Here is a 16,580-nt window from a genome sequence, read left to right as displayed (position 1 = left end):
CAGTTCTAATTGATGTAGGTCGTTGGGGATTGCAAATAGGCCATATAACTTCAGATTTGGATATAGCCGCCATATAAACCGATCTCCCGATTTGACTTATTAAACCCTTATAAGCCGCAATTTTTGCTTGATTTGTCTGAAATTTTGCATGAAGTGTTCTGTTGCGACTTCCATAGGCCATATCACTTCAGATTTGGATAAAGCTGCCATATAAACCGATCTCCCGATTTGACTTCTTAATCCCTTATAAGCCGCAATTTTTGCTTAATTTGACTATTTGCCTGAAATTTTGCATGTAGTGTTCTGTTGCGACTTCCAACAACTGTGCTTGGTTTAATACCTAATATAGCTCCCATATAAACCGATCTCATGGTTTGACATCTTGAGCCCCCAAAAGCCGCAATTTTTGTCCAATTTGGCTAAGTAACGACTATCATCAACTGTACCAAGTATGAGTCAAATCGGTCTATAACCTGATATAGCTCCCATATAAAACGATATCTCGATTACCCCCGTTCGGTTCCTAGAAACTTTAAGTTTTGTCTGGTTTAACGGAAATTTGGTACGTTAAGTAAAATTATGCTCTACTACTAAATTTATTTTGTGTATATTTTTAGCACTACGAAATTTATTTTGTGTAAATTTTTAGCAGTCTCATGGGTGGGTGGTTTTCCAAGATTCGGACCGGCCGAAATTAACACCCCCTTACTTGTTTCGTTTATATTTTCGCTTTACTTTACTTAGTTCGTTTGTTTTGGGCGGCCATGGTTGCGTATGCTTATTTTTTCTGCTATGCAACAACCATACGCACTCAAGGCCTTCATTTATTACTTAACTTTTCTGCAAGGTATGTGAACTTATGATGATTTCGATTGTGCAAAAAAGTGTGTGGCATTTTTTGGACATGTTGCACTGAAAACGATATTTTGTATTCGTTTGTTACAAAAATGTGACCCACAACCGGCTGTAGTGTTCGTTTGTAATGGTGTTGCCTATAGAGAGTGGAAAAATGTTGCATTTCTTACACTGTTCCAAGTCTACGGTGGAGAATGTCGCACTTAAAATCTGCGGCTATCATTCAAGCAAATTTTGTTTGAACAGAAGACAGAGGAAGACAAAATTTGTTGAATGTTTGGAAAAAAGTAGAAAAATTAAAAGCGTTTTATTTAGCTAACGGCATATCAGATGCACTGCTAGAAAGTTCTGCATCCGAAGACGAGGATGCGATTTTTACCGTATTATTTGGTCGAAATAACGAAATAATATGGTCATATGAACATGTTCAATTGAAAATCCAAAAAGTGTAACACTGTAAGCGGGTTGGGGCGACTTTTGCAAAATGTTGTCCCGTATAAGTGTAACATTTTTTCACAATCGAAATAACCATTACAATTTTTTTTTCGGACACCCAAGAGAAATCCATATTATTAATCACTTTCTGATTTTTTGTTTTAATTCGGTTAGGTGTACGTTGCATGGTGCAGATTAATATCTGCCCTAACAGGCAAAAACTTGAAAATTAAAACAAAAAATTATGCAGAGCCTGACCGGGATTCGAACCTCTGCACACAGAGCAACAGCGAGAGCCGTTGTCGTTGTCTAGCGTTCGAAGCCATCAATAGAAGTTCCAACAGCTGCACAGAATTATGTGCGTCATGGAAGTAATGTAATTGTCGCAGACAAAAAATCTGTCATTACACGTAAACACATGCATTGGGAAAAGTACAGCTAATAGACAGGATTATCGAGCTTGGTTAATGTGGTATTTGTATCATATGGTATTGTATCATAGATCAAATATTGGGTTGCCCAAAAAGTAATTGCGGATTTTTCATATAGTCGGCGTTGAAAAATTTGTTCACAGCTTGTGACTCTGTATTGTATTCTTTCTTCTGTCAGTTATCAGCTGTTACTTTTAGCTTGCTTTAGAAAAAAAGTGTAAAAAAGTATATTTGATTAAAGTTCATTCTAAGTTTTAATAAAAATGCATTTACTTTCTTTTAAAAAATCCGCAATTACTTTTTGGGCAACCCAATACATAGATATACCAACGCACGGCCCTTGAAGCCATCACACCTAACACGGTTGAAAAGTCTTCTAACCAAAGACGAAAAGCGTCCCATAGTCGTCAGTGTGCGTTGCGATCTCTGGCTTATCTTTTCCATTGCAAAGAAAATCTCCGATCATTAAGCTTGCCTCGAAAGAGAAACAAACAAAATTTTTTTTTTATTTTATTTTATGTAAAATTATTTTATTTTTTTTATTGTAAATTATATTATTTTTTTTATTGTAAATTATATTATTTTTTTTATTTTTTCATTCCTTTTCTTTTATTTTTTTTTCTTATTTTTTTTATATTATTTTAATTTTTTATTTTATATAATATTATTGAAGTTTATTTTATTTTTTATTATTTATTTATTTTTATTTTACTTTATTTTGTTTTGTTTTATTTCTATTTTTTACTTTTTTTATATAGTTTATAGATAAAAACCAAAAATAGCATGTAATTAGAACTTATTTAAATAAATTTTATTGTTTTTATTTATTTTGTTTTATGTTATTTGATTTTATTTAAATTCATTTGGTTTTATTATATTTTATTTATTTTTTTAATTTAGCTAATTTTTTTATAATTTCTTTTCTTTCTTTCTTTCACTCGATTGCACATTTATGTGTTGTAAAAATTTTCTATTTTTTAATTGGGATAACAATATTTTTGTGTCTTATATATTTCTTTTTTCCATCTCTGTTCGTTTAGCATTTTTTTTATTTAATCTCAAAATCTCTATAATATTTTCTATTTCATACATAAAGGCAACCCTTACCCCTTAAGCACATATCACGAGTAACTTTGGTCGTATATTAATATACAACAAACGTGCGCACATACATACATCAATTCATTTGTTTAACACATATGATTGTTGTTTTACTCCATGGCTTTCATCGACGTCCTCGTCGTAGTCGTCGTCTTCGACTTCGACATTCGTTGTCTATCGGTGTTGTTTGTGTGGTGGGTTGTGTTGTGCTGTGCTGTGCTGTGTTGTTATCAAGTACATGCTAACGTTTCACGATTACGACACGTGCACACGTTTTTGCGGCAGTTGTGTTGTTTTGGCTTGACTTGCCTGGGTTGTATTGCGGCTGTTGTTGGCATGATTAACGCGAACAAATACAATACCCCACATTAGTTTTCTTTTTTTATGCAGGAAATTATACAGCAGAAAAAAAAAACAGAAAAAAAACAACCGGCATACTCTAACACACACATACACACCTACATTAAGTATTTATTACTTTTAAGTGCAAATGCTTGACTTGTTTGCTATAGGCCCCTTAAAAAAATATAGACGACTGAGTGCTGCGATATCTTTCCATGCAACAATGAAGATGATGACTACATATGTACAACAACACGCCCTTTATTTATGAATGCAATATATTTTTCGTGTGTTTTTGCTTTTGCTTTTGGGTGATAATGAGGTGTCAACAGAAGGTGTTTTTTTTGTTATTAAATATAGACACACAAAGATCTACTCATATGAGGACATGTATATTTTCATACACGTACCAAGTTTTTATATATTATTAGCCTGGTGTTGGGTTAAATAATAGTTTTTTGTTTAATTGACATCTGTTTCAACGATATGATGATTGAAAATGTCATTCATATAGTTTAGTTTTTTCTTCATATGTAGTAGGTATGCTGAACCAACATGATTTTAATTAAAAATTTAATGGGAGGTCTACGAAACTCGGCATTCTATTAGTGATACCCAGAAAGAATTATTGATTGTCTTGACGTTCTGTTGTAGCATCCATTTGGGCTATAGACTCAACGATATCGGGAGAATAAAGTCCAAATTGGTCCAAAAGAAAATAATAGATCCAAGCTACCTATGTACAAAGTTTCGATGTATTTTCCTGGCCCTTCCTATTAGGCTGATTTTTGCCGATTTGGCTTAAAGCTATTCCTTAAACATACCTTGAATAGGTTTAATTAAATTAAAGGCTATAAATTTTTTTTTTATTTGGGCGACCATGGTTGCGTATGCTTTTTTATTGTCAGTGTGTTAACCATACGCACCCAAGGTCATAAGCTTGAATTTATTGTATGGATCGCTTTGAAAATGTTGGGCTTTGTTAGTTTGTTCCGAGTAGACTCAAAAATGGCTGAACTGAATTTCTACAGATGGTAGAGTTGGCATTTGAACACGACGATATTACAACGCTTCTAAGTGGCAAGAATTCGAATCAGCTATGCAAGAAGCCCGAAAGGGTCATGAGGATGGCATATGACTGGGCTAGACCTAGGGGTCTGAACTTTGACCCAGAAAAGACTGAAATCTGCCAATTTACGAAAATTACGGTAAGCCAATCCGACAAGATCAAGTACTTCAGAGTGATTTTTTATAGAAAACTGAACTGGAAGTGCCATAGGAGCGCACTGAGAAGGGTAATAGAAATTGGACACTAAGTAGGCTCGATATGGAACCTAAATTCGAGAATCGTCCACTAGCTCTGCAGGAGCGTAATTTAAGTAATACTTACTTTCGCCTATGTACTTTGTTAGACGATTGTGGTGAGGAAGTGCAACAAAAGGTTCACACCTACTAGGCCCTGTAGACAATGGTGATATATAGATAAAGAATAAAGCAAACATTGCTGCTATTATATATGCCAACGGCAAAAAAAACGTAAATACATCTTTAATGGGTTGGATAAGCTTTTTCATTATAGTTATTTAAACAGGGCGGTAAATTAACGCATGGTATTGTAGTATAAAAAGATGGATGGCAAGATACGCATTCTTTTGGTGCGGAGCAACTGCATAAGGGGCGAAATAAGATAAGTTTTGGTATCACGCAAATGTGCGTAACCATAATTGATTAGAATTTCACACTAATCACGGCTCACAAGAAGATCACTACTTAGGAGAAAATCATGGCTCATGAGAAATATTGGCTGACGAGAAAATCGTGGTTCACGAAAAACTCACCACTCACAAAAATACGCGAGTTATGAGTGCGTGCTCGATTAAATTTGTTGTCTCGTGAGTCTGCTGACACACACCACTTAAATGCACACTTCTACTGGTAAAGTTATGCAGAAAATTGAGCCAAGTGGAGAAGATGACGAGACGTTGCAGCATTTCCTATGCCAATGTCTGGCTTTCGTGTTCAACAGACTCCACCACTTTTATTATAGATTCCAAATCTCTACCAATTTGAATAACTTTACCGGAGGCCCTCATCACGCCTTACGGCACTAATCACGACTCCCTCGAATATCACTATTCATGAGGGGATCGTGACTCACAAGAAAATCATTTAGCGAAGTCCGGATAATTGAAATACGTTTCAATTAACCGACATTTGTAAAATTAGGAATGTTTTCCATTAGGAGAAGCTAAGTTAGTTAATGGTTTTTTAACCAAAGTAAACATAACAATTATGAAAAACATGTGATGTGAAGTAAGTAAATTCGTAACGTTCACCAAATAGAAAAATCTTACTAAGTGGAGCTGATATCTTTGAAATGTGATTATTTCAGCATAATTTGTATATCAATTAAGTGATTTTTCAATATATCGAAGTGAAATGTCCCTAAAATCAATTAGTCCAAGTGATTTTTTCAATTAACCGATTTTTTCAATTAAACTATGTTCAATTAAACAGATTCGACTGTATATAATTTCCCCAATATACATAGCGTTCTGATCTTAAAAAATGATATGTGGAAAATTTCGTGATGATTGGATAACAAATGCCATCATCAAAAAAAGACAAACGGACATACGGTACAGAAAGTATTTGCGAACAGACGGACATGACCTAACTGAATCGGAAACATTTTTGAATCGAAGCATACACGGCATCCCAGCCACAGTAGTGGCGTTGAGTACTTTTCATGCTTAAACCATAAACGGCATACAAATGTGTATCTTGTTTAAGAATTTCCTTTACTGGATCACTAAGAAAGTACTACAACCAATTGCCATAATCGATTGCTATTAACCGATTGTCATAATATTTGGTATTTTGCTTATTGGGATCAATTGGAACAAAAGGAGGGTTTGCGTTTAAAAAATGGGTTTTTAGGACACTCTACTGTAGTCTTAAAAAAAGGCCCACCGTTGCAAAATGTTTATTTATTGCTTTTACTTTTGCTAAGTGTTTCACACAATTTTTGCACCCAGGAATATTCGGTTTTAATGATAACAAATGGCAAATTGAGGGGAAAACCAAACAATATATGAAAAATACAAGGTTTTGTTTGTTTCTTGCATTGCTATATTTTTATTTTCAATTAATTTTTATTGTATTTTGTATTGTTTTTATTTTTTTTTTTCTATGGGCAACTTTCTTTACTTATAAGACGCATATGAGCAAAAAAATTAATTGATCGGAATTTTTTATGCATCAAATTTTAATTAATTATATAACTTAATGCATAATGGCAAATAATTGCATTTTTTACTTTTTGTTTAAAAAGTAAAAAAATAGCAATTCTGGTATTTTCGGCCAATCTGTCACACCTTAACACATGTGTTAGAGAGGGCAATGGGAAACGCATAAATAAATAATGACGTATGTACTGTTATTGTAATACATTCCGTCAACGTTGTTATATGTTTATTATACTATGAAAATGTTCCGTTATATTAAATCTCGGACCGTATGTTGTTTTTCCTTAGTAATAATAAATCACGTGTTTTTTGCACGCACCTCTTAAAAACCAAAACCAAAGACCCACCAACAGTGGTAAGGCAATAATCGTTTTGCTTAACCCCTCTCTTTCTCTCTCTCTCTCTCTCACTTTCCTCTCTCCCATTATTGAATAGTCAAAACACTAGTAACAATATATGTAAAGCTTACCTGCTATCATCGTATACACAAGCGAACAGCAACTCTTGACTATTTTGTTTTTTCCCAGGTGTGTATGTACTATATATGTGTGCTTGTGTGTATAGATATTTTAGCAGAACACGTGTTTTAAGCTGATAACAACAAAAATGTAATGTTATCTTCATCTCCCACTCTCTTTTTTTATGCTTTTTTGCAACTCATTGACGTCAGTGGGACAAACTAATAGCTTTGTTGTTTGTAAATACACGTGTGTGTGTGCGTGTTTGTGAATGCCTTTATCATAAATAAAACAAATGCCTTAAGCAAAATTAAGGCAATGTACGAAATTCCCCAAAATCACTAGAAGAAAAAAAAAAACAATTTAAACTTGCTGAATAATTAACACTCAAATACAAACAAACAAACCAATGTACGCATGTATCAACCTTTGATAGCCACAATCAAAGCTGTTTAAACAGTTTTAACCGGTATAAACCAATTTGTTTTATGATAATTACCTACATACCTGATATTGCTTAAGTGGAACTATAATGAAATTGAAGGGGTTGATTTCCAATCGTTTTTAAGAAATAATATATTATAAATGTTTTTGTAGTATACTATATACTAACACGATGACAAGCATTTAATACTATTTTGCTTACGCCACAAGATCGTGTGACATTCATTCATAAATATTTATGGCAGTTATACTGTAAACAAAAGGGCTGTCTATGGTCACTTACAGATGCGTTAAGGTCTGAGCTCATTTGGTTCGAAAGGTTGGATTCCGTTGTGATCAAAGCTTTAGAGTAACAACAACAAACAAAGATTTTACAAGTAAAAACGTGCTAAGTTCGGATGTGCCGAATCTATAAGACCCGTCCCTAAGGATTCCTCTACAAATTTACACACAATGAACTTAGTGGATGGATGGATAATTTTAGTCTACGTACCAAATTTCTAACAAATCAAGTAAAAGTTAAGCTTGAAGGAACCGTAGAAGCCTAATCAGGAGATCAGTTTATATGATAGTTAATTAGAATATAAACTGATTTGGACAATGCTTTGCATGGATGTTGGAATTGATAACAAAACACTGCATGCAAAATTTTGGAAAAATTGGACAACCATTGCGGCTTCCAGGGGCTCAAGACATCAAAATGGGAGATATGTTTATATGGAAGCTACAACAGCTTTTAGACCAATTTGAACCGTACCTGGCACAGTTGTTGGGAGTTGTAACGGAGCACTACGAGCAAGTTTTCAGCCAAAATGGGATAATAATTACGGGTTCCAGGGGCTCAAGAAGTCAAAATTTTTTTGTTAGAAATATTATTTAATCACCAGTTCAGTGTTTTAATTCTAAATATTTTTAATACTGACCTTACATTTTTAATTTTTCAGTTGCTTCGGCTTCAGGTTCGTTATTAAAAGACACCAAAAATGCGTTTAATTTTAAACTTTATTTAATACACCTCCTGAGATAAACAAATTTTGGTGTCTTTTAATTACGGCCCTGAAGACGAACCAACTGGTAAATTATTTTATATACTTTTTTTTATTCCGTGTAAACTTCCATCCTATCAATGTATATCTTTCTTAGGGAGTTTGGTTGATAAGTCTTAAATAAATAACCAAATGGGAGATAGGTTTATATGGTATTTATAACAGGGTTTAGACCGAGTTGAGACGTACAAGGCATAGTTGTTAGGAGTCTTAACAGAGTACTATGTGTAAAGTTTCAGCCAAATTAGATAACAATTATTGCTTTTAGGAGCTCAAGATGTCAAATCGTGTGATAGGTTTATATGGGAGCCAAGAAAGAGAAGAGAAAGAAGATATAAGACATCGGACTATAACCCGAAGTTATACACGAATAAAAGAAACAGAATGAATTGATAACAAGAGCGAGGGGTGAAACGCCTATCTCTCACGCAAGCACGTTGTACCGGATCTTATCGCACCATCCGTCGGAACCATCCCGTTCCAATCGCTAATCTCTGAAGATCATCCAGAGGTACGTTCGCAAGATCACCCAGATCGCAGAAGAACCGCCTCCCTAGAGAGGAGAGCAAGCAGAACCGAAAATCAACAAAGCAAGCGCTCGATAGGAGGCCACCGTTAGCATGTCCGCCTATGACGCTAAATGCCTGGGTTCGAAGCCTGCCGAGACCATCAGAAAAAAAAAGTTTCAGCGGTGGTTTTCTCCTCCTAATGCTGGCAACATTGGTGAGGTACTATGCCATGTAAAACTTCTCTCCAAAAAGGTGTCGCATTGCGGCACGCCGTTCGGACTCGGCTATAAAAAGGAGGCCACTTATCGTTGAGTTTAAACTTGAATCGGACTGCCAAATGTCGTGATGATCATGAACTTATATACTTTATGAATTCGCCGACCAATATTACGAGGTGTTACAAACGAAATGACCAGCTCGTATACCCCCATTCTATGGTGTTTGGTAAAAAATCAAACATATTGTAATTATTTCACTCTTGACATAGGGCGACCGCGGTATCACAATTTACAAAAAATTATTTAACATAGTTTATAAGGGACAGTCACTTACTTATCCTATTGTCATAACATAACAACATCTTGGCAGGTGATAGCAATGTTGAAATTCGTCTTCTTCAATTTTGTTTTTCGTTGCATATGACTTTTTCATTACATTAAGATGGCAACTCTGCTGCTAAGTGTCTAATCAGCTGTCACGTGTTTAAGTAATTAGTCTGATTTGTTGCTTCCATAACTCACTTCAAGTGTGCCCTTGTGCTAATGGTAATGGTATTGTTGTAATAGATAAATAAAATTACAACAACAAACATACATAGGACATTGGCTAACATTAACTAGAGTGTTGTGCTCTTCATATGTCAATATCAATGACACTGAAGTATAGGCAAGATATAAATATGTACACATATTAAGAAAATCACAGAGAATTTTATTGTTTTGTGAAAACAAATAATGTAGAAATGAGTTTTACCAACTACAAAAAGTTTGAAGTTGTTACTTATTAACTCAATAATTTTGGCTTATGTTCCAATCAATCTTCTTTAAGATCATTAAAGTCAGTCATCAGTATTTTAGCAATAAAATGTTCAACATTGCTATCATCATATATTAACAATTAGATAAATTTCTATTATCATTAAATTCTCAATCTCTCGAAAATAAAGATAAGATAGCTTGGCAGTCACGTTACACGTTGAGTCGTGAAAGTACCCAATAAACTTTACGACTAAGAAAGCTATCACACATTTTTTATCTTTTAAATATAATGTATGACCAAATCTTATGTTTCGTGTGCAAAGCAGAAATTTTTAAATTAATTAGAAAACACATTTGTTTTACTACTGACATTTTATGAAATACACATTTACACGTGAAATATGATAACCAGGGTGGCATAAAGCAACTTCTGCAAGTTTTTCTGCGAACAGGTTGATGGTATTAAAGATGACGCACAGTTCTTCCATGACCTTCAACATACGTCTCCAATATTGTCTGTATCGATCAATAACTTGATACAGCTCCCATATGAAACAGCTCCCATATAAACCGATCTCACGATTTTGCCTCTTGCGCTCCTACAAGGAGCAATTCTTATCTGAATGTACTAAAATATTATACACTGACTTGTACAATGTTCAGCATTCAATGAATTTTTGGTCCGATTCGGACTATATCTTGATATACCTCCAATAGCATAACAGTTCTTATTCATTATTCTTTGTTTGCCTAAAAAGAGATAGCGCGCAAAGAACTCGACAAATGCGATCCATGGTGGAGGGTATATAAGATTCGGCCCGGCCGAACTTAGCATGCTCTTACTTGTTATTTTTCATTGCTTTACATCAATACATTACTGGGAGACACATTCAACCCTATATTACTTACAGAACTTCTTCTGAGAATTGTACAGAATATAAATGTTTTCAAATTCATTGATTCAATTAATTTTTTTAATTGAATCCGAAGGAATTTTGGATCGCGATTGTCGTGATAATTTTTTTTTAATTTTTAATTAAAAATTTAAAGTAATTAATTAATATTTCAATTGGGTTGGATCTATATTTTGTTGGACCCTATAATTTGTTTGATTAGTAAATTTCCAAATTTTCAATCATGTTTTTAATTGAATATGCAATTTTTTAATTATTTCTTCTCTTTAAAAACATCGATGATACTATCATTTTCTTGATTGAAGTACTTTCAATTAAAAAAATTTGTTGGATCAATTAATTTCGTGATGGAAACCGATTTTTATTTGTTCAAATTGGAGTTTTTTCTTATCGAAATCACAAGTATTCTGTCGCTCTTTGTCACGTTTAACATAAATTTTATCACAAACTTTTCATTAAGATCCAGGGTATACTTCTCTCATATCAATTAGTGTCAATAAGTGGAGTTCGATTAAAGTTGTAGACCAATTATCAGGGATGGGTCGCTGATGAACGACACTCTATCGTAACGAAGTCTTACATGCCCGAATACCTCACAAATATCGCCATCATTACTGAAGCAAACGCCGTTGAAAACTTATCTACTATTGTAGCCGGGATGTAAGCCCTGGTATTTTAGTAAGTTAAACAAATCAACAGCTGGGCGATCGAAACGAAAACATTCGATGGCAACGCTCCACTTTTGGGCTTCAATTCCTACTTTCGTTGGGATTTTCTTTGTTTCTTTATACTCTCTGCCATACTAACTTCACTATTCCGTTTGTAAAACCTCGAAATATTGAGCTGAAACTCCATAAAATATATAATGGGTAATTTTTTAAGAGCTGTAAGGTTTTTTTTTTCAAAAAAAAAAAAACATAAAATTCGAAAAGATTTTTGAAATCTTTATTTGAATCGATAGTACGGTCCATATATTATAATGTTTTAAGATTATGTCGTGCAAATGTTGACCGTAACTGCGCCTCAAATGGTACATCCACTTAGTCCAATATTGGCGTACTCTTTTCAACATTTCGACCGGTATCTCTTGAACATATGCTTCAATGTTGTCTTCCAATGTGTCAACTGAAGCGGGCTTGTCTTCTTAACCAATTTTGCCTAAAAGATAATAGCTAAAAAATTACCCTTTATATATATACCTATATATTTTTGTTTGTCTTAAAAATCTAAGACAAGTCCGTGCGTCTTTTGAAGTCACGCTACAGTCTTTATAAATTATGATGTGAAGTTGAAACTTTGTACAGATTTATTATTAAGTTCGAAGATGGGCTATGACGGACTATATATATTGATATAGCCTTTATTTATACCGAACTCCAGATTTAAGGTTATGGGCCCATAAAAGCCGCATTTCTTGCTCGATTCCACTGAAATTTTGAATAGATGTGTTAGGCCCTACAACATTCGTACCGAGTATTGTCCAGATCCCACACAATTTCGATATATCTGCTATGGATTCATAGACGATGCATTATTCGGATTTTGACGAAATTTGGGTGATGTATATATAAGAAGTAGTGGTCCTGGCGAACTATGTAGTATGAAAATCTGATCAATTGTGGATTGTTTATAAAATCTAAAGTCCCATTGATTGTGCCAATCTTTTGTTGTTGACACATATTGTTTTGTCTTCTTCCTTCCGCTTTACAATGCTGAAGTTTTTAACATCTTATTGATTGTACAAACTGGCATATACATTTCCCTTATCAGCATGTCGTCTCTCCAAGTAAATAGCTCAACTGACAAACTATCTGTTCCTCATGCCTTATTTTTGGAATTTGGACTATTTTTCTCTAATTTTAAAAATATAATTTTGAAAAAAATGTTGTATTAAAAAAATTAAAGTAAACTTTTGATTACAACAAACCCTTCTGTAAATCAAAATATTTAATTGAAATTTCTTAAAAAATTTAGATTTTGCAACATTTTTTTTTAAATATTTTTTTATTGAAACTTCTTATAAAATGTTTGTTTGATATTGCATTTATTTTTTAACTTGTTTAAAAAAAATGCCAGTGGCAACTCTGATCATTATAGGTCAATTGTTTTCAATTGTTTTTGAACTTTGTGTTTGTTTGTTGTATTTTACACAATGTTGTATTTTATCTAGTGCACAATGTAGGTACGTTGTTCCACAATAATAATAAACGCACAAACAAAAATTCAATATCTTGATGGCCTTCTGACAGTTCAACGATGTGACCGGATATTGTCGAACTCAATACCTTGATGGTGAAACCTGTTCACTTTATAATAAGCCACTCTGAATGTAATTACGATGAATACATACAACCTTACACACACACACAGTGTTTATCAATTTTTGTTGGCTTGTTATTCTTCACTCACGCCTATTGGCAAATCACGTGAATAACATGAAAATTATGACTGTGCATGGTGTGCGCTATTTATTGCCATCGGATGTGCATCTACATGTACATACAACAATTAATTATACAAACAATCATCCAAGATGCAGGGACCCCATTAAATACCTCTCACCCTTTCACACACACACACACATGCACATGGCAATGCATTCATGTCTTGCGAGATCTATTATTTTATATAGATTGTATACATCAAACCTAGAAAGAGAATGAGAGTGAGAAAAACAAAAGCAAACGAAAAACGTGAACAATTATTGTAAATGTGCATGCAACGTCAGCAATTAAATAAAATAGATCGACTAATCGAACAATCGATCCGCTGATTTAAAAATATCCCCCAACCAGCTCAGCGTCACCAAGTGTATGATAGCATCAGATAAAACAGAAAACAAGATATACGAAAGGTGAATGAAGAGCTATCACTCGTTTAATTCATGAAAAATTTGCGTTCTCGATTTAGTATGTTGTTGAAATAAAAATGATATGCATGTTGTTGTTGTTTGCTATTTTTGCCTGATATATAAAATATACCATATAGTGGCAACACAAAATTGGGTTTGGGAAATTTGCTAATAGAATTAAAGGGTATACTATTCATTTATTACATTTTATATGCATTTGTGCATTAGATATTTTTTTAAATATTGGGATATTGTCAAGAAAGTATGGGAATATGTTTTTTTTTTCTAATTAAAGCAAACAACAAAAAGTGTTAGAAACTAAATAGGACTGCTCTCCAATACTCCCGGCACGGGATAGCTGTGAGAACCACACAGGCTGGAACATTGAGGTTCGATCTGTGTGGTTTTCATTGCTGTCACGAGAAACTTAGCTGTGAGATACCGTCCACAGGTTGCAGATAGTGGAATGCTCCATACGAAGTAGCTGCAACGGCAATCGCGGACAATCAGCGGTATCGAGCGTAGAGTCTCAGTGAGAGGCTGGGCGGAACCGGCTCATGCACTAATACTGAGTTCCCATGATGCTCGATATGATAAGGGGAGTTATTGGCGCCTTTAAATAACTAATGGCCACCCTGTTCCCAAGTCGATCGGTCCTTTGGACCGGAACGAGCTTGCTCACCTATAGGAGCTTGACGAGGATCGCCATCTTCACATTAAAATGTGGCTACAACAACATTAACTCTCCAATACTATATTCCTACGCTGCCGATTAAAGGTTTTGAAGTCAAAGACGGAGTAGGTGTGAATTAGCCGGAGTCCTGCTCGGAGTAGAGTTTGCTTCGAATTCAAGATCAGACGCCGCAGCCTTGACTAAAATACTTCACCACTTCTCTTCAATGTTAGTAAACTACTCTCTAATACTTTCCAATATTACACAAATACGCTCCAATGGAGGCCACGCAGAGTGCAGAGGTTAGCATGTCCGCCTTTGACTATGAACGTCTAGGTTCGAATCCTGACGAGAACATCAGAAAAAATTTCAGCGGTGGTTATCCCCTCCTAATGCTGACGACTCTACGCTCTACGGCGCGCCGTTCGAACTCGGCTATAAAAAGGAGATCCCTTATCATTGTGCTTAAAACTTGAATCTAACAGCTGTCATTGGTATGTGAGAAGTTTGTCTCTGTTCCTTAATGGAATGTTCATGTGCAAATTAGCATTACTCTCCAATATTACATCACAATTCTCCAATATTACCTTGGTACTCTCCAATACAACTCCACTACTCTCCAATTCTATGCCATTTTTCTTCAATACTCCCCAATACTACGCCTTTCTTCAATACTACACCTTTCTCCTATACTTCTCCACTATTTTCCAATACTATACCTCTTCTCTCTAATACAACTCTACTACTCCCTAATACTACACCACTTATATCCAATAGTATACCACTTCTCTCCAATATTACACCACTACTCTCCAATATTACACCACTTCTCTCCTATAGCACTCTTCTTCTCTCCAATAATACACCACTTATCTTCAATAGTATACCACGAATATTGCATCACTATTCTCCAATACTACTCTCCAATACAACTCCAGTACTCTCTAATTCTATACCATTTCTCTCCAATACTTCTCCACCGCTCCCAAATACTACACATTTCTTCAACACTATTCCACAGCTTTCCAATACTATCCAACTACTCTCCAATATTACTCTACTACTTTCCAATACTACACTAATTATATCCAATAGTATACCACTACTCTCCAATATTACACCACTACTCTCCAATATTGCATCACTAATCACTAATACCACACAACTACTCTCCAAAACTACTCCACTACTCTCCAATACTACTCTGCTACTCTCTAATACAAATTCACTACTCTCCAGTACAATACCATATTTCTCCATTACTACTCCACTATTCCCCAATACTACACCTTTCTCCGCTACTACTCAAATTCTATACCACTTCTCTCCAAGACTACACTCAACTACACTACAATTCTCCAATACAACTCCCCTACTCTCCAATACTACTCCACTACTGCCCAATACTACACCTTTCTCCAACACTACTTTACTTTACACCAATAATATACCGCTTCTGTCCAATACTATACCACTTCTCTTCAATAATACTCTACAATACTACACCAAAACTCTGCAATACTATTCCACTATCCTCCAATACTACACCACTTCTCTCCGATACTACTCCACTACTCTCCAGTACTACACCACTTAAGTATGTCACTTCTCTTTAATACTACTTCATTACTCTCCAATTCTACCCCTCTTCTCTTCAAATACTACACCCCTTACCTCCAATACTACTCCACTCCTCTCCAATACTACACCTCTAGCCCTACTCTCCAATACTATAACATTACTCAATTCTATTCCAATTCAGCACCACCTCAATACTATGACTCTACAATCCAATACTTCACCACTTTTCTTTAATACTGCTCTCCACTCACCATTTCGCTCTAACACTAGTCCGCTACTATATACTACACCATTACTATATAATACAATACCTCCGAACTACTCGCCAATAATACACCACTTTGGAGGCCACGTTGAAGCAGAGGTTACCATGTTCGACTTTGACGCTGAAGAAGGCTCCTTAAGCTTGAAGCTAATTTAGCTTGCTAAAGCTTGTGAGTATCTCGAATCTGAAACAATTGTATTTGGTATGGGTTACAACTGATTATAGTCCATATGGACCACATATGTACCTACACTATGTGCCAATTTTTCAAGTGCCATTAAACAATTTGACTCCACCATGCTTATATTCAAATAAATGCAAATTTGATTTGGGCCACTTGTTTTGCTTTGTTGTCGCCAAAGATTAAATAATTTCTTTGCCATCCTCTATTCTCTTCTTCTCCTAATGTTTCGCCATAAATTTTGGCGATGATTTTGCAATGTTTGTTGT

General features: G+C 34.7%; 1 protein-coding gene across 9 annotated transcripts in view; it reads left to right on the top strand.

Moving 5' to 3' along the window:
* Positions 1-16,580, top strand: part of LOC106093629 (transcription factor cwo) — a 72,377-nt gene that overhangs the window by 31,549 nt on the left and 24,248 nt on the right. The gene's annotated exons all lie outside the window — the stretch shown is intronic.

This window comes from Stomoxys calcitrans, chromosome 2, assembly GCF_963082655.1.
Source record: "Stomoxys calcitrans chromosome 2, idStoCalc2.1, whole genome shotgun sequence".
Taxonomy (NCBI): Eukaryota; Metazoa; Arthropoda; class Insecta; order Diptera; family Muscidae; genus Stomoxys; species Stomoxys calcitrans.
The sequence above is the reverse complement of the archived record's forward strand: the minus strand, read 5'-3'. Positions and strand labels throughout refer to the sequence as shown.